This window comes from Sphaeramia orbicularis, chromosome 20 (assembly GCF_902148855.1).
Source record: "Sphaeramia orbicularis chromosome 20, fSphaOr1.1, whole genome shotgun sequence".
NCBI lineage: Eukaryota > Metazoa > Chordata > Actinopteri > Kurtiformes > Apogonidae > Sphaeramia > Sphaeramia orbicularis.
Genome location: NC_043976.1, coordinates 13,527,233 through 13,547,543, shown reverse-complemented (window position 1 = coordinate 13,547,543; position 20,311 = coordinate 13,527,233). Strand labels below are relative to the sequence as shown.

At 39.3% G+C, this 20,311-nt stretch overlaps 1 protein-coding gene across 1 annotated transcript in view; it reads left to right on the top strand.

Annotated features, from left to right (window-relative positions):
• Window positions 1-20,311, top strand: part of fam49bb (family with sequence similarity 49 member Bb) — a 46,409-nt gene that overhangs the window by 2,092 nt on the left and 24,006 nt on the right. Inside the window, exon 2 of the mRNA XM_030123871.1 lies at window positions 12,523-12,608. The gene's annotated coding sequence lies outside the window, so the exon portion shown is untranslated. The remainder of the gene's footprint in view (window positions 1-12,522; window positions 12,609-20,311) is intronic.

Sequence of the window (20,311 nt, the reverse complement as noted above, 5' to 3'; positions counted from 1 at the left end):
ATGACGTCTTCTGGGCATAAAGTGACATGGTTTTCTTGACACAAACATTCAAATTATTGTACAGCCCCTCCGGCACACATGAATGCCAGACTACTTTGTCAGAAGCGGTGACTTTTGGGCTTGCAATTCTTGGAAATCAAACTTGGTTTTGAGTGAGTGTAGCCACACATGAATCAAGGGCTGCTGAACCTCAAAGATTGTCAACTTGTAATGTTTTACAGCTTAGGAAACACTATTCGATGTAAGTGATCCTATATTTCTCAGCCAATTCTTAAAAGAAAGACCGAAGTTTGGTTTTTACAAGGTCAAGCTGATCTCTCCCCGTGTGTCAAATACAGTTACAGAGAAAGGAAGCTATGTTTCATCTCATCTACAGAGAGACATGTAGTGGGAGCCACTGAACTTATCTGAACTCTGGAGGGATCCCATGTGAGAAGATTTTCCACATACTTTCTCCAGCAAATCTATTTTCTAGTTTGGACAACTGCAGATACTGAAGCTGGGGTGACACACTCGGGATTAGAGCAGGCAGCGGGAGTGTAATGGTAGTTAATTTAAATTATTAATCATTTTCCAAGACTTCTCAAGGATCTTTAGGCTCTGAAGACTTTCAGTTTGACCTTTTGTGTTTTGTTTTAGTGGGATGAGTTGAGTTTATTTTAATTAAAAACTGTTTATAAAAGTCAGGTATAGTTGTGAACATAAAAGCCTATGATTCCAATAGACAGTTTACATGTACTCTTCTCAGATTCAGGATTGGACTGGTGTCTGCTGAAGGGGCTTGGCATCTCTACTGCCTTGAACACACCCACTGTCACTGAGCTGCTGACTTCAGACAGGGTTATGATAGTTATTCTCAGTATGAGGTTCGCAGAGGTTCCCTGCTGACAATCCAACCAGCCTATATTGTATTTCCAGTGGCAAATGCTTGCATACACACTGAAACCTGCCTAGTAGAGTCTTAGTCATGTTATTTTTTGCTCCATTTTTCTTCAGCAGTCATCAAGGTTGCTTTAAGAAAGGATCATTGTCATTATGCTTTTGATACAGTAGTGATTGTCCAAAATACCGTAATGATTCAATTGTTTACATGCAAAGATTTGCTGCAGAATGGTTAATTTTATCCTCAAATGTCTGACCTCTAGATGATGTTTGAATCTGCCTTCATTCATTTGACTCTTCCACTACAAAAAGTCATCACCCTGTCTGTAAAAGTAAAAACTATTTGTTCTGCAAATGTGTGAAAATTCTAATTATTGTCACTAATATTTTAAAATAAACTGTGGGCTAGATTTGATTAACTCGATATTGTATTTGGCTTCACGTAGAAGAATTTTTTTTTTTTTTTGTACCAAGTTATCTGGTGTTGTAATGAAATATAAGATTAGCTACATTTTCTTTAATTGGATAAACTTGGGCTCCAGCCACAAATGTCTTCCCAAAGGAAAATCTTTTAGAATGAACTTTTATGCAGTTTCTCCTCTGGCTGAACTAGCAAGCTGCTGTTGGCTTTGACAGCTAACAGAGCTAAATTTAACTTGCAGGATAAAATTAGCTTGTTTTACTTTAATAACTAACACGAGCTCAATCTAGCTGGTTTGTTTTCTGTTACCTCACTAGTTAATTGAGCTTACTTTGGGTAGTTGGGTGATATTAGCTTTTGTTAGTTTCTCCTGAGTTGATTTTAGCTAGTTAGCTTTTGTTGGCATGTATTACCTTGCTAGATAATGTGAGCAAAAAATTAGCTCACTGTCTTATGTTACTTGGTTTGACTGGCCAAAAACATAATTGTATTTGATTAAAATTATTACACCTATTTCATAATCTCTACACCCAAAGGTAACATTTTATAAAAACATTTCTCTGAATCTCAAAAACTCATTAATTACTTCAATAGTTGTGATTGTAAGTAGCATTTTCACACATGCCTGAAACAAACTGGACATGAGACAGGAAATAACCATTATACTTTGACGCTTTTTCTAATGCTTGATTTAATAAAATTTCAACATCATATATTGAACAACTGGATCATAATATGTATTGTGTGATTTTTGGCAGTCCTGTTCATCAGTGTTGTAAAATGTTCCCTGGCTTTGTTATAAATGGATAAACACAGTACCATGGGCGCTTGTGTAATACAATGTAATGCAATCCTAATTCCACAGTGGCCTTGAAAAATAACCACACTTAAATAGGCGCCTCTATTACACTTCCACTGAAACTACTTTTTAAGCTTTAGAAATATTGCAAGTGCAGTTTGCATCATGTTTTTGGTGTGTCCTCCCATGTATGTCAGATGCTAAGTGCAGCGTGTGCATGTGCTGCTGTAGGTTTATGTAGAACAGAACTCTATTGATCCTTTTCTGTAGCATAATGCTGCTGCTGGAGCATTTGGATTAACTTCCTCCAACTGATTTGGCCTGTTCAGCATTCTGCCGTGACACGACTTAATCCAGAAAAGTTGGTGACTTCAGCATCACAGTGTCACATGCAGGTCTTAATTGTTTAGAATGTGCTTTAGTGGCTCTTGGCTCATCTTGATGATGAGAATATGTTGTATTTATGAGTAAAATTTCTTTGGAAATTGTGAGTGTGGAAGTCACAGTTTGTCAGTGACTTTTCTGTGCGGTAAGAAATCTCATATCCTTCTTGAGTACAGCCAATCCTCCCTCTTCCTTCACTGCAATTGCATGTCTGCTCTTGCCCATGAGCAGATCAGAGTTGAAATGATGACATACTTGAGTCAACCAGTAGGAAAGACTGACTGTGCACCCCCTAAGAAGTAGCCCAGCCCGCTTCTGCACTCTGCAGAATTATCACAAACCTCATATCACAATGCATTGGTCTAAATGTACTAGTTATTGTCCAAGTTTGCCTTAAATTGAGCTTAAGAGGAGTCTGTACGTATCCACTAAACTCTATTAAAACCCGAGCTCTGTTAAATCCCCCCTGCTGTTCAGTCCACCAACACATTTATTTAATAGTTTGTTCATTAACGCATGCTGGCTGTTTTGCTGTTAAATGAGCAGAGTAAGATGGTCCAGTGCGGTGGAGGTCCTAGCTGTGTGGTTTGTTTTTGTAGCCTTTGCCGGCGGCGAGTAATCCACTTTTGATGTGTATGAGTCAGTAAGTGTGCCAGTTTGGGATCTGCAGCACTGGCTGTGCTGGTAGATTGGAGCATTCCTCTGAACTTTCTCACTTCCGTCCTGTGATGTTGGCTTATCTGAAGCCCTGAGCGTGCTCATAATGAGGAGTCAGAGTGATCTCGTTATCCTTCCCCTCCTGTAGGCGACGCATCGAGAGAACTCCAGCAGGATGCTTTCAATGTGCAGCAACATCTTTACAGAAGATGTGAAGAAAATGGACTTTGCATTGAGTCACCTCATAGAGGGCTATAAATAATGTGGTGTCTTCAAAAGAAGAAATAATGCGACTGTCTCCCTCCCCCCATAGCTTTTACACATACAAAGAAAACCCCTCCAGGCTTAAATCTGAGAGTTTGTAGAAGAGATCATAACGCTTTTTCCTTTGGCTCTCATAAGAAGGTAAATTGTTGCCTGTTTGTATGGAATAAAATTAAGTTAAACAGGAAAATGAGTGGCAACAGTGATAATGTTGAGACATGTAAGTAAGAATTAAGCTAAAATAAGACGTGTATGTTAAACCAGGCAGGCATGACATCCTCATGTGGCCGCCTACATGTCACTGGACACTAGTGTGCAGGGGTGTTGCCACAGATGGCATGTCAGCATGCGAGAAACTCAGTTTTTATATGAAACTGTTGCCATGCGTCCCCCGCACCAAACATTCCTCCTCATGAAGTGTTAAAACTGCCAGATAAACCCCAGGTGGAATTTTGTCCCACTTTTTTACATTTATTGAATCATTTCTTGAGCCAAGAACAGTTTTCAAGGAGTATCCAAGTATATTGTGCCCATAGAGAAAACTTTTTGATGTTTTACCGGTTTATAGATTAGGATATTTTTCCGAGATTAAAATAATAATAATGGATCGGATTTTCTACAGTGCTTTTCAAGGTACTCAAAGCTCTTTACATTTTTGATCTATTATTCATTGGCTCTCACATTCACACACTGGTGGTAGGCTAAACTACATCTGTAGCTGACTGAAACGTGGCTGTCGATCCACACCAAACGGCCCCTCTGACCACCACCACACATTCATACACCAGTGTGAGTGGCATTGGAGGCAAGGTGGGTGAAGTGTCTTGCCCAAGGACACAATGGCACATGACTAGGACAGAGCAGGATTCAAACTGCCAACCCTCTGGTTAGTGGATGACCTGCTCTACCTCCTGAACATTGTTGTCATGCTTATATTATTGCAATACATTACATTACATTGTGTCCTCTGTATCATAATGCATATAATCCCCAGCCTTTTATTTGCTTTTTCAAAATATTAAAACATTGTAGAACTGTAGCTATCCATTATTTTTGTAACTGATAAATTTATTGATTATTTTCTTTGATTCAATTAAACAATTTTTTGAATTGGCATAAAAATAATGCTTAAAATGTGAAAAAGACATGTCTGAAAATGACAACTTGTCCTTTATTCCAGAACCAGCTCAAACAACAACCACAAAAAGTAGAAAAGTAAAAGGATATAGCCTATATAAAAAAAGTCTATATAGAAATGACAACAATAACAGGATAAAAGTATATATAAAATGTGGCAGCAAAATTAAGGAAACAAAGCTTAGGTTCAGGAAAATTTTAATAATTTTTTTTTTTAATCAAGTTGATTAATCTTTCCAGCTCTAATACATTCCATCAAATTGTATCCCCTGTATCATAATGCATATGATCTTGCAAACATGCCAGCCTTTTATTTGCGTTTTCATCCTATGACAGCATTCTTTTTGTGGTTATATGCAGCAATAGTGTTTATTGACCAATGACATGAACCTCTTCCTATGCCATATTTTGGTCAATTGAGTATCATTAACACCCTGTAACCCTAAGCTGTTCATTTTCCTATAGTCTCCTAGAGTCTTATTTATATAATAGAATAGTAATGTTGATGTATATCTGGAGAAGTAAGCTCTCAACAGTTTATTCACCTTTTTCATTTTAAGTGTATCGCCTTCATTTAAATGATCTGTGGGAGTTTTAAGTTTTTTAATTTTCTTATGAAATGATTTTTTTCCAGCGAAGGCTCCACTGTGTCCTGTGGATCTCACCAACTTCTTTACTCCACACAAATCCTCTCACGACGTCGCAAAAAGTCGATATCCCTCAGCGCAGCTCCAACTCTCAGTAAGGAAACTGGGAATACAAGTTGTCATGGCAACCTGAAGTTTTATTCAGGGATGAAACCCACACTGCGGGGACCCATTTCTATTGCGGTGTCACTTACCTCTGTCCATTGGTCTTTACCTCCTCGTACACCTACGCACAGAACAAGATGATGTATTTGCTGGTTTTGTTGCCGTTATTATTCAGGCAGCATAAGAATATGTAAGGGTGACACAACTATAGAAGAACAGCTGAATTTGTTGCAAAAAAAATAAAATATTGTGTGCTTTTCTAGTGGAGGCATGTAAGAGTCTTTCATTTTAGTTTAGTTTTATTTATATACCCTCTGTTCTTTGGCCCAAATGATGAAAAACGCTTCAAAAAAACCCTTTAATTGGATGTAGTCTTAAGTAGCAAGGCTATAGAAATATCAGATTTAAATGTTGCCGAGTTCAGTTTTTAGCTTGTAAATAGAAGAAGACATACAGAAATGTAAATAAAAGCAAAAAAAATAAATAAATAATGAAATTAGCTTTTTATTAGGATTTTCCATAGTTCACATGTTTATTCACATAACAATTCACCATTCTCATCCATTCATCTGAAAATTATAACTGAATCACACAGCGAAACCCCCGTGACTCCACAGACAGTACAGATAAGGATGACTGGTTGGTTGGTCCTCCTTCAGCAATACAAAAGATGTAATTCATACAATACAAAATTAAGAACTAAACTCCCTAGAACAGGAATGCAGATTTGTGATATTAAAAAATTAAAAGAAAAAAACCCAACATCAATATAAAAGGGTTAAAAAGGAAAAAGGTGAAATGGACATAAGACATGGCCGTAGAGAAACAATTGTCCAACTGGTGTGACATACTCAATCCATCTTTTCCAAAACAGACCTTGTTGTAGTCTTATTGCAAAAGTAATTCTTTCCATAAATAAAAGCTAAATTTAAGCAACTTAATGCATAATAGACATGATGACATAAGGCATGATAGTTCATACTGTTAAGATATTTTTACTTGTTTATTTTATGGCAAGAGACAGGAAATAAGGAGAGATGGCAAAGCAATACAACACAAGTCCCTAAAGTGAATGTCAAGAGATGTTATTTCAGCTGCCAAACACGTATTTAAAGCTGCCTGTGAGCAGTAATGTGGAGTGGAGCTGCAGCTGGTGAGTATTCTTCAATTTGATAAAATGATCATCTGAAGAGGCAAGAAAAGGAAATATGTGAAACAAATATGTCTGAAAAGGACAAACAATTTGTAATTTATTCCAGAACCAGCTGAAACAAAAGAAAGTATAAAAGTAATCAGATACATAAAACTGTCTATGTAGAAATAACTACAGGGTGTCCCATAAGTCTCCATACATAGGAGACATAATACATTCCATACATATATGGTTCTAACATATATTTCTTTATATTTCTTCTTTATAGTTCTTCAGCAGACATGCATTGAAATGTGTTCCTGACAAAATGGCAGCCATATAGAGCATATTATATAAATAAAAATGGTTTATGTCAAGAAACGTTTATTTTTCCTATGTATGGAGACTTATGGGACACCCTGTATAACAGCATAAAAGCATATACAAAGCTATCTATATAGGAATAACAACAACATATCGAATCTAGAAATAACTAAGATAGATAGATAGATAGATAGATAGATAGATAGATAGATAGATAGATCTGCCTTCACACGCTTCCTGAAACTTGCACAAGTGTTCCTCAAATATTCGGGTGACAACTTCTCCCATTCTTCTTTAATAGTATCTTCCAGACTTTCTCGTAATAGTTTTGCTCATAGTCATTCTCTTCTTTACATTATAAACAGTCTTTATGGACACTCCAACTATTTTTGAAATCTCCTTTGGTGTGACGAGTGCATTCAGCAAATCACACACTCTTTGACGTTTGCTTTCCTGATTACTCATATGGGCAAAAGTTTCTGAAAAGGTATGGATAATAGTGTTAGGTATGATTATGACATCAATATATGTTTGGTTTCAAAACAATTGACATAGTCCCTGCTGAGAAAAAACAACTAAATGTTCATTGTAAATTTTGCTTCCCCACCCTGTAGATCCCTATATGTAAACAACAAAAAACTCTAATGACATCTACAAACAATATGTGCACTGCGATAGATGTAACTAATATACAATATTAAAAAAATAAAATAAAATATTTGTATTATTTGTGTGAAAGTTTAAGTGGTGGTTCCAGTAAAGAAAAGTGAGCATATAGGCCTAGACATTTTCTGCCTTTTTGTCCTCATCTCCAAGCGTCTATGTGAAACACAACAGTGGAACCTATGTTTAATGGCAGCGAAATTGAGGAAACTAAGCTTCAATTCAGGACAATTGAAACTGAATAATTTCTTAATCGATTCGAGTCTATTAATTGATTAACCGTTTCAGCTCTAATGTGGTGTGATGCACTCATTCATGTGCGTGACAAATGGACAGGCTCCTCACTGCGCTTATATCGATCATCGTAGTGGTCTGGTCTATAGTCAGTGTGTAACCTACAGAGTACAGCAGGCCCACACATGTTGGGCCACATGTATTGACCCCTTCATGTGGTGGGGTAAATGAAAAACAAACCAAACCGTGTAAATGTGCACATCTGAACTTGAGAGTACAGTCCTCTGGAAAAGGCAAATCAAAACAAGGAAATGAGTCAGGAAGTGAACACTCAGTCAGTGCAGAGAAACATCACTGAACAGTGTTGGTTTTATTGCCTCCAGTCCTGTGGGAATTTACAGTATCGTGTTGTTAACCATGAGGATTTCTTCAACGTTACCGCTGCTCATCTCTTATCTCAGTCACACTAAATGCAAAAGACTTGTTTTGAAGGCAAAGAAATTCTCACGTAACAGTAGAATCCTTCTGAGGTGAGGAAAGACCACTGCCCCCACCTCACAGTGAGCACTTTTACTGCACTTGCACTGTGTTGTCTGGCATTCATTATTACTGGGAGGGATGAGTAAAGCTGAATCACTGAATGATCTCATCAGCAACAGCAGCCATGACCTGAATGACAACAGCCCCGTGTATGTAACCCACACTGTTAAAAGGCAGAGTGGGGGGGTTAACACTTCATTCTGTCTAAAGAATAGACCAAAGGTAGTTTTAGCAACTCTTATGTTTGTGTTAAATGTTGACAAATTTCAGTAGAAAACAAAATCAAACTGCATATTATTGAGTGGATTATAGACTTGGACTTTATTCGTCCCAGAAGGGAGATTTGTTTCCACATGACTGTATGTAGAATTGTCACACAAACACACACAGACATCAAATAGAAAAGAAAAACATACGGAAAAGGCACACATATCAGAAATACACTTAGTTGTGGCAGACATGGTGACAAATATGAGATTTGAGAAGGAGGAGAATGTTGGTGGGGTCTGTTGTTTAAAGTGTCTATGGCTGCAGGAGTTGAACTCCTTCCCAAGCGAGCTCTTCTACTATTTTCACGTTAAATGAAGTCTAATGATACTTGATGATTAAAAGTATTTTGTATTTTATGCAAATCTTGAGAACAGTGAGTGGAAATTGTCAGTATAAAGTATACCTAGAACCTCAGTGTATCTAAATTAATATGAACTTAAATTAAACTTATTTTGCAAAGTTAATTTGGTTGTATTAAATATTGATGCTGAGTTAAGCACAATTCAGTAGTTCTTTAAAAATAGATTTTTAATATTTTTCCACTTAAATCTATTCAGTCATATTGTTTGCCACTTTGTTGCCATTTTTTTTAAAGTAATAACCAGGTATTTTTACAGTGACAGTTTTGTCATTTATTTAGCAGAAAATTAATTAATAGACCAAGTTTAGTATTATTCTAATGGAGCTTTCCATTTTTTTTAACCTAAGATGTCATAGGAGCAAAACCTTTTCCTTGTGTGTGTTGTTTTTTTTTTTTAACTATATGAATGAATATATTAAATGAGGGTGTAATGTAAATGGCAAAAATGACATTCAAAGATAACATAAAATTATATACACATAGATAGATAGATATGCTTTATTATAGACTCATGGTCCACATTAAAAAGCAAACAGATAAATACAAACACAATTTAAAAAAAAGCCCTTTATAGTTTCAAGAGGCAGTCATACCAGTGTTCCAGAACAGACATGTGTAACGTACAGCACTATATGCAAGATTAGTCCGCAATAAAATTACAGTATTTTCTGAATGATTCAGGTGACACAGATTTAAACATCAGATTTCTCAACACAGCACACAATAGATAAATTACTAAACGGCTAAATTTACTTAGGGGGTCAAATCAGTGGCCATTTTTGTCAAAAAAAAAAAAAAAAAAAATGGAAGAAATGCATAGAACTGTGTTGGAATAATGCTAATACATTTGTGCACAGACTACTGATATTATTTGACAGTGGAAGCTATATTTTCAGAAATATTGGATTTTGAATAGCACGTGTATGTGAAAACTTTTGCTGGGGGATGGACGTGACATTACCCATGATGCTCTGGTCAGTACCAGTACTTTATTAGTAATAAACTTATATACTTACCATTGCTAATTCTCCTCTTATTCATAAATGTTGGTATTAAACAATAACAGCTTAACAAAAACACAAAATGTGGCAGTGGACGGATGTGACATGGTTGTTACAGATCCCGTCATACTGATGCTCGGCAGCCATGTCACCGTTTCCACAAATGATCCCTGTGCAAAAACTAGGATCAGAATTATTTATTGTATAGTTTATCATCATACTAAAGAGTAAATAATATAGAATTGTTATTTCTTTATAAAAATGGTTATTATTAGAAAACTGTTGATTTAAAAAGTGACGTGTGACATTCTTAATGTATTGGTGTAACATAAGCAGGATGGATCAGCACCATACTCCATATTGTAACCTGTAAAAATAAAACATGTGATATGTAGGATATAATCTTGTAAGAAAAATTGGGGAATCTAAAAGAATAGAATATTTGTTTTTCAGGTAAATTCAGTTCAAATATAACTTGGCCATTTGTGACATGAAAATATAGCATTAATTATGATGAAATTGGACATTTTTGACCTGAAAACATAGTTCATATGACCATCAACATGTTGCAACAGAACTGAAATCCTGTAAACTTGCATAACTTGCATTTACCAACACAAAGTTCATTTGGGGATTCACTTACATTGATTTCTTATGCACAAAGACATAAGACCTCTAAGCAAATTTTAGCCATAAAGAATATATGAAATAACTTACTAAAAAGTTAGTTAGGGTAAAGTCATGTTTACATATGATTATTAAAGCTTAAATGTATACCACTTATGCACCTCTGAAATGTAAGCAGAGGCCCAGTATACACTTAAGTACACATCATCATAACACTATTCATCATTCATCTGTAGATGTTACATATAAGGACTATTTCCTTGTTATTGTAAAGCTCCTGACTCAATTGTTCTAGTGAGTAGCTGTGCATGTTCAAATATTTCAACATGCTCCCTGTCATTACTCTCATTTGAATGTTAATAAAGTTTCACTACCATCCCAGACGGCGCAAAATGGGGGGGTCATCAAAACCATATGCACGACTGTCTGTAAACTCCTCATGTGGTTGCTCATGAGCTCATTTGGCCTCATGTTTTGGCCCCCAGCTGTAGCAGTGATGCATAGCCCACTCCCATGATTCCCTGTCACAGATGTCACCCAGAATGTCCCCTGTGACATGTCAGCTCTATTGGATTAGAAGTCATGGCCAGTTTGCGTGGAGAAAAGCCGGGATAAGGACAGAGGCCGTCGCAACATCATTCTTCAGGTTCAGTCGACCTTATAGTCCTTGAGGATTTCTCTTATTTCATCTCTTTAAAACCAACTCCTTTACTTTATAGCCCATAGTTTTTCATAGTGTCGTATTCGATCACAATATGAAGGCAGTTTTCTTCTCGCAGCTCTCGCAGGTTTGAAGTCTGATCACATTCATGCATGACCAACACTGCTGCTAAAGCCGTGCATTTGTATTCAGGCCGGCGAGTCGAGCAGTGCCTTGGTCCTAATGGTTTCAGTGAACCGAGTTTTCACTTTCAACTTCTGAAGCATGCTTGCGGTTTGCACAGACTGTGTTAATGTTAAACGGAACCTGTCGGATTTTCTGAACTATGTGTTTTGAAATCTATAGATTCAATCCTGAACTTCCTGAGTGAAATGTTGCAGACATGAGTTGGATAGAGTGACTTCTGTCGTCGAGACTGTGCAGGAGGAAACGGGGAGCCTTGTAGAAAACCTGAAGTACTCGCTGAATCAGAGGAAGTGTTGCACAATAGGAAGTGGGGTGTTTTTAATGCAGGTCCGGTTGTTCCATGTTTTATAAAAACTCTCCAATTAGCTAGTTTCACAAGAACAAGACCAACTCTTGTCTAGAAATGTTATAATTCCCTTTTCTGTCATGTTTGGATAAAATGAATGATATGAGGCTACATGCTGACCTTTGTAACGGGGTGGAACCTGTACGTGAGAACATTCTGGTACTTTGTCATTTGTTCCATTGAAAAAGCACAAAACAGTGTTTCAGGATCCAGAAGTGGCTTGTTTTAGGAACATGCTCACATTTCAGTTTATTTTTTTCAAAAGGGGCATACATATGGGATTTGTACAGGTGCTTGAAATCCTTGAAAATGCTTGAATTTCAATGTTGTGTTTTCAAGGTCTGAAAAGGGCGTGAAAGTGCTTGCAATTATAACTCTGTGATGTAATTTATTTATTTATTTTTAATATTAACTCAAGCCAAAGCTACTTACAGAGAGGTGATACATTTTGAAAAATAAAACTTTAGGTCAAAACAGAAAATTAGTGGGTGTTCTCAGGTTGACTCCAGGTACTTTTTTTATCTTAATCTTTGGCTCGTTGCGAGTGTGTCTGAAGAACGCCAAGTGTCTTTTCTTTTTTTGTATAAAACTTTGTGTTCTCCTTTGACTTTCTAAATGTTTTGCTATTATGAAACACAATTTTAGATGTTTATAGTGTAATTCAATGTACATCATTGTGATAAAAAGTGAAAACAATAACTATGCGTATATGTATTCCTGTAGATGTGTAATTTACCCCTGTGATAAGGCGCCATGATAGAAAAATTTGAAAATGACCCTTAAAACTGCTTGAATTTAACCTTGAAAAATGTGTTCGAACCCTGTACATACATGTTTGTAACCTCTGTTAGAGTTTAATGCATTGTGCGTTTGTGTTTCAGAGGCTGACCTCTGCTGGAGGACTGTGACCCGGGGCCACCTGCCAGGCCAGGCCTCCCTGCTCCTGTCTGACAGTCACACACTGCTGGTAAGTTCTCATATTCACATTTGTAGGTTCGTAAGAATTTTCCAAGTCCTGGTTGACGCTGTAATACTAAGACTTCTATTAAGAGCAGTATCCTCAGCTAGCATGTCTGTGTTGCTCTTCGTCATGGAGAGTGGAAATATTGGCCTATTTTCATACTGCTGGCTTTCATATCTGTCGTTTACATATGTATTTATAGGATGCAGTGTATATCTGATCAAAATTTAAATTGTACACAATAAAACCTGCTGTTGAGAGTAAAAGATGCAAGACGACTCCATGCGTCTTGTTTGTTTTTCCCCTGAAATGTGCCTGTATTTAAAATTGATGTCATGCACTGAGTGCATTTAAATGAATGGGTTATTTTTGTAAATGTCAGTTTGCTCAGTCATTCACTTCATTTTTCCACTGGTGACAGTTTCCATGCAAATGTGGGCTCAGTATTGGTAAGGAGACTTATGTGGATGATGTCGTGTGTACTTCTCTGTTCCTGCAAATACTGATTTGAATGTCAAAATAAAACCTACATACTTAATGGTATGATTTTACCCACACACTTCTCTTTTAGCAGAGAACAACTGACACTTGAGAGTTGGAGCTTTAGTTGCATTTCTCTCTGTGGACACTGTACTCAAGCTGCGTAAAGTTTAAAACCTGTCTCTTCACCTTCTAAAAATCATATACAAAGAGGAAGAAAATCGTGAAGGGCAGCTGGCACCCTCACATAACAGTGTTGAACTGCAGTCTGATGCAGAATGTTTTGATAGCTGATCAGTTTTACTCCCAGCTTTTGGCAACTAGTTGGATGATGCACCTTAGGCTAGATCAGGGGTGTCAAACTCATTTGGGATCAGGGGCCACAGACTAATGTGATCTCAAGTGGGCCAGGGCAGTAAATTAAATTATGAGTGAAAAAAGTAAAATTACATTATGAAATTGCCCAGATCCACAAAAAATTAAAAAACTGTGAACAACCATAAAGAACCCAACATTTCATTAGAGAAGTGCAATTTTACCAGTATTATGCCTCAGTTTATCATTTACACATACACATTACAACTTACAGATCACCGTGGATCTACAAAGATACAAAACATTTAATAACAGGCAGAATATGGTTAAAACTGCACTTCTCTTAGACATGTCAGGTTGTTCATATTTTTTAGGTAATTCACATTTTTGGTGAAAGGATAGCTTGTAAGCATGAGTAGTTTCATGTAATTTTCCTTTTTTTTTTTACACTAAAACAAACATTTGTATTTGTCATTATTTATAGGTTATCATGATAGTATTTTAGGGCTCTGACCCACTTGAGATCACATTGGTCTGAATGTGGAACCTGAACTAAGATGATTTTGTCACCCCTGATTGTTAATATCTTCGGTGTATTTTTTTCATTTCACATATTGATCCCACGGGCCGGACTGGACCCTTTAGCAGACCTGTATGTTTGACACCCGTGACCCAGATCCACTGCACATGTAGTATCCCGTGTTTATATAAAACATCAACTTGACATGTCAGCTGCATCTGATTCATGTTTAAGCATTAGCAGAATCTCAAACTGTTGTAGCTTCTACTTCAGTAGAGACATGTCATTATGTAAGACTGCCTGTGGTGCACCTATGCCTATTATAGTCTTAATGTGCCGTGCTGTGGGTGTATGTGTAATGCTAGCTCAGGAAATGAAGTGCATTGTGGGCCATAAAAAGGAGTTGAGTAATGTAGGTGCTCCCAGCTTCCTCTTCCCCAAGGCCGGGGTGTTTATGTAACGATAGGGCGCAGGGTCACTGCCCAGCGTCTCTGGACGTGACCAACATGGACTCCACTACTTTTTTTTTATGTTAGGGTCAGTTCATTTTTAACTCATAGATGTTCTCCTTGTTTTTCTGCAGTATGTTTCGGAGTAGGTTTTATGTTTTTTCAGCAGGGCGTCACTCATGTTTCCTGTCCACATAATGTCACTGTCAGGTTCTCATTCCACCTTTTCCAAATCCCATCATCTCTCCCCGCTTGCACGTCCGCCCATCCCTGTTGTATTTTCCTCTGCGTTTCCTCGGAGATGGTTACCATGACACGCAGCCATCATTCTATTGGCTTAACCATGGTGCTGGAATACTGTGCCTTTCTGACAGCTAAGCCTCAGGTGGTTCGTATATAGGATCACTAAGTCAGTGTCAGATCCTTGAAGATCTGTCGTGCATTTGTGTGCATTTAGACTAAGGCCAAGCTGCTGTGGTGCTCTGGTTGTAAAATAGCCTAAATCACAAGCTATTTCTGTTCGTATGTAGTCCACAACCCTGTGGCAGTGCAGGGGAACAGTAGACGTGTTGCATCATAAATGGAGAGTTAATGCAGCGAGTCTGTGTTTTGTGTTAAATGTATACAGGATGGATTAGCCCTTGCTAAGCCAGGGGGAGGTGTGGCGCAGTAGCCTGAGGTGAAGCTTTTCTTGGCTCACCAGTTGCTAGGATTATAACTGGGTCAACACTGCCCTCATCTGGTAAAGTTAGGTACCATTTTACCTGCAGCTTCTGAAAATATTTAGGATTTTAATAATACATTTTTCATTTTAAGTACTTTTTAATACTGGTGTAATTCCCTGACAGTTGTTTTGTTTACCTCACCAGTAGACTTTGTGTTTTTCTTTGGAAGTATTCGTAGCTCCACTCTTGACTCAGCATGTGGAAAATGCTCCTGCCACCCCCCCCGCCCCACCACAAACCCCACCCGTTGAATGAGTAATTTGAGATGATATGTCTGAGTGGTTGTAATATGTGGAGTGGTTTGTTATGTCAGCTAAAAGCTCCCAGCTTCTCCTCAGGTTATACATTATTAATGCTGCTGGAGGGTTGACACTGTGTAACTTCCTGCCCAGGTTCTCTAGAGTCGACCGCCGTCACTCGTCTGCAAATGTACATGTAAAACAGCCTTGATACTGTTTCTTGCAGATCAATAAGAAACATGGACTGAACATTGAGTCTACATGGATTTTAATTGTGAGTTGCATCAATTAAGCAGTGACAGTAAGTGAACACTGGATGGAGCTCTTGGATAATGGATGTTGCCCCTCATCCCATAAACTGACATTTATCAGACCATAAAATGGTCTTTGCAGATACTTTTTGTATAATTTTATGACAGTCTTGTGGAAAAGCATTTCATCGTGGCTGCTGTCTCTTGTCACATGTTTTTCACTTTCCTAAAGCTGTCCTGAGGATGGATTAACAAGGTTTGGGAGTGGTCTTCCTCAACGTTCACGCCTCATACGCACAACCCTTTTCATCCTCCAGGTGGCAGTCCTCTCTTACAGAATAAACTGGTACTCTTCAATGTGACACTCATCATCCCTCTAAAACCTCCACCGAGCCCCACCCAAAATCCTGTTGGGTTAATATTGTGCAAGGAAAAAAAAAGCACATTTAAGGTCACATTGTACTGTTCCTTAAGTGAAATCAGGCTTTAATTTAGCGTAACAACCACAAATGAAAAACAGAACACTCAGGAGTGTTAAGTAAGTGTGATATAAGGATGCAGTGACATGAGTGAGTCACAGTCAGAAGGTCAGTCGAGCACTGACAGTTGAGGGCTGTTTCTGGTGGAAGAATGGAAGATCTCTGTGAATGGGTTCAAGGGATAACTGCCCTGAGGGACATGTTGCTTTGACCAACATTAATGAGCCAATGTGACCTCCCCTTCCCCTTAACCGATTTCCTAACACGTCCTAGGAAGGAGTCAGAGGACTCTCAAGGGCAGGGTGGGGAGGGTTCACTGGAGTGGAGGCTTCCTTCTGAGGCAGATGTTCAGCTGAGGCAAAAATTCAACAAATTTCAACAAAAAGTCAAACATTACTGGATGGAATCACTCGGTTATTAACCACAAAATCAGTCACCAACATTAATTATTAAAAAAAAAATGTGAAGAGAAAAAAAGTACATTTTCTGTAGTTTTACATTCTTAAAACGGAATATTTTCTGGTTTCTTTACTTATGTCATTAGTATCTTTGGTTTAGGGACAGAATAGGACATTTTAGGAAATAATCTTGAGCTTTGGAAAGCACTAATCAACCTTTTTCACTATTTTCTATGATTTTATGGACCCAACAACTTATTGATTAATCAACAAAATGTGATAGCTGCAGTCCTAATGTATTGACACATAGATGTTCCTGTATGAGATGATCACTGAGGCCCTCACTGTTTTGGTGTTCATCCGCTAAATGGATTAATCTGAAACTAACATGAGCTCAGGCTGTCGGCGTGTCTGTGTGTTTTGATGGCATAAAGTGTTGTATTGGTGCGACAGAAGAGCCCTTCTTAGCGCTCGATTTCAATGGAGCCCGCTTTTTAGCTGACTCTTGTGTACGTGCCTGTTGCCATGGTTTCCAACTTTCATCAGGTGCTGTCCAAAGAGAAAGGCTTAGCTGAAGGATGAGGCGCACCCACTTTCATCTTCCTCTGATCTGCTCCTCTGGACAAACTGCAGTTTGCACATGTGCATTTCCATTTCTTGCTGATGGGCTCCATGATGACTGTAGTAGCAATAGTGATGTGAAGCTTTGTACGACTTGTTTTTAGGGAGTATTTTTAGCCGCCTGTGCGCTGTTGCTGCTGCTGCTGGTGGCAGGAGTAAGACAAGACAGCTGATACTAGATGTCACCTCGAGTATCACCGTCAGTTGTAATGATTCAGTCTTCCTGTAGTGCTGAGGTTTGTTTTGATCTGTCAGAATCTGGGTGAGGGGGGCATTAGCTGATGTTTATGCGACAATACAGAGGCGTGGCTACAAGGTAATCGAGTTCACCCCCATAAACAAACAAATGACAGCCATCCCCCGCCCCTTTTTCCTTAACCACCCTGCCCCCCCTCTCTGAACCATTTTTAGTCAGCTGTGTAGGAGCGGCATGGTCTGGGGAAGGGGGTGAGGAGAAGTTGAGGATGAGAGGTGGGGTGGGGGGTTGGGGGGGTCAGTGGGGTAGAGGAAGAAAGCAGGGGGGGTGAGGTGGGGGCACATGCCAGCCCCATTTGGGAAGTGCTCCCCCATTTTCTGCTTGTCGACTCGGGCCAGTGTCAGCGAGCTCCGGCGGGTCCAGGTCTGGCCGAGTGGGCTAATGCGATGTGGCGTGTCACCCGGGGAATCTAGGTCAAGTTTAAAGCTGCCTAGCTCTGCCCGCCTCTGCCGCAGTGTGACGCCTCACAATCCCTCCCCTTCAACGCACGCAATAATATTCAGCACACATCTTCACCTTCATCACTGTTTTTTTTCCTTTAAATATCATATTTTATCTTTAAATATGAGCTATACATTTTCTCCTCTAGACCCACATTAAATCAGACATGAACACACACACACACATACATACACTGCTGCCTCTCCCCATCCCCCCTCCACACCTCAGGCAAGTGCCCAGCCTCTCCTCTCCACGGCGGAGCCCACGTGATGATCCGTGCTGTTTCTGTGCCTGGTTGGGGAGGGGAGGGGAGGGCGTTGTTTTTCCTCTTCCATAGTAAAGCAGCAGGGCACGTGGATCCTCATGCTGCAACCGAGTAGTGGAATGTCAGCACTATCCCCCCCTCCGTCCCCCACTAACATTAGCCAGCCATCACCCCGAGTGTGCGCCAGTTTTGTAGGACATTGCCGCAGTGCTCGGTTTTCAGCTGTGTCCTGTTTCTTTTTCTGCACATATTAAAGGGAAGAAGAGCACCGGGAGACGCCAAAAGGCAGTGCCATGCAGAGGTCAGGCTGCTGCATGGGCGTGGCACTGTTTTGGTGTCTTAACCAAATAAGCTCCAACCTCCCTACATCTCTGGATTATTGAAATTACATGTCCAATGTTTGGACATTTATAGATATATTTCAATTATGGCTCCCCACAAAACCTCCAAATACTAGTTCTTTAAAATCAGGGACAAACAGAGAATATATATAAAAGAAGATAATAATTTGGTCACATTTGTGTCATTATAATTTGCGTTTGCATATTTTTATTTAAAATATTTTTTTCTTAATGTCAATTTGCTGAGCTGCACACAAATTTAATCATATTAAAATATCTGCTCCGTAGGTGAATAAAATATTTCTCCATCGTCTCCAGTTGACTTCACTCTCTACTAATCTCCTGTTTTTGGCGCATTACCTCATCTGTATTAATATATTCATGTGTTTCAAGTCCTACTACTACTGTACTCGCTTCCTCACTCAGAGCTGCAGCCTGATTGGCTGCTGCAATGTTTTCAATGGCACCAAATTTTTTTTGCCTCCATGGATACAGTGAGCTGTTGGGTAGATTGGCTCAGCCAATAGGAGAGCTGCGCGGGCTCCTGCTTGTCAGATTCTGCCCCTGGCCTTAGAAGCAGCCCTCCCTCCCTCGCTGCGAGCACGCGATCGCTCAGTGGGGGGGTTCAAAACAACAACAAGACTGTCGTCGGACTCTGTGGTGCCCAGGACGTGTCAGCACTACTGGGTCCTGCTGCTGGCACCAAGGGAGGGGGGGGTACTTCAAATCCAAACTGTGATACAGTATCTGTACATCCTCAGCCAGCATTTTATCCACTCACTCCTCTGTTACTACGCTATCGCTAAGCAACCAGTCACATGCAGCACAACTCATACTGACATCCTTTATCTGCAAATGGACAGTTGTTATCATAAAAAGTCCATATAAGACACTAAAAACCCTTCTGATGGAGGTTTGTGAATGTAATCTTGAAATGATTCTTATGATGTAATTTGAGTATTTATTTGCCAGAGGAGTAACATAAAAGCTGCAAAATTTAATCTCCTCTTTTTCTAATGCACTTGAAGATTCTCTGAACTTCGAAATGCTTCCACTCAAATCCCCGTCCTTAAAATGACCTTGTTTCTAACAGCACAGGGGAGCAGTGGTGGTCCTGTGAGACGCTGCTGCCTGTGCTCAACAGTGTGTACTGTGAGTTGTAGCAGCTCTGCCTAACAGCCGGCTGGCATCAGCCTGAACGGCTGAAAGGTGGCGATAGAGGACCAGAGGAAGACTGGCAACAGTGGTGGGCACTGCCCACATCATCCAGCAGGGCGAGGTCAGTGACAGCTCTCAGGCCTTCTGAGGCTGGATCAGGTGCTGCTTCTCGACAGCCAGTGAGGTGCCAGTGTTGGCACAGCCAGACATTCAGGTCACATTAGCGGAGGAGAGGAAGATGAGGCTAGACAAGGCAGGTGGATCTGTGCAGGTGGTCGCCGGGTTAGACTGAATGACAGCAGTAGGAGAAGGGGTCTGAGAAAATAAGTAAAAATAAAGATTCATGGCCAGTTACTTGAAATTTTTGACACAAATATGCAGCCTGTATTTTAAAGTATTGATCGGTAAGTTATGACTCAGCAGTGTCATTGGAAAGAGATATCAACTGTCAATGAATGGAAAGATATGGTGTACAATGTATACACTACAGAGACAGAAATGCACTTCAGTTAAGAAGTTTGGACTAAATCAGTCAAATTAGGTTACCATGTGTCAGTTATGGTTAGCAAATAACCAGGTTAAGGACATCAATCAGCCATGAAATGTTATTTTTATAATGCCACGTCATAATAAAAGTTGTCTTATGATGTCTGTGGCGCCTGTTTTAGCACACGGGGTGACAGGTCTTTTAAAGTGTCTTTGGAATGACCTGCCTCTACACCTACGGTTCATGGACTCTGTAGAGAGTTTTAAAAAACACCTCAAAACAGT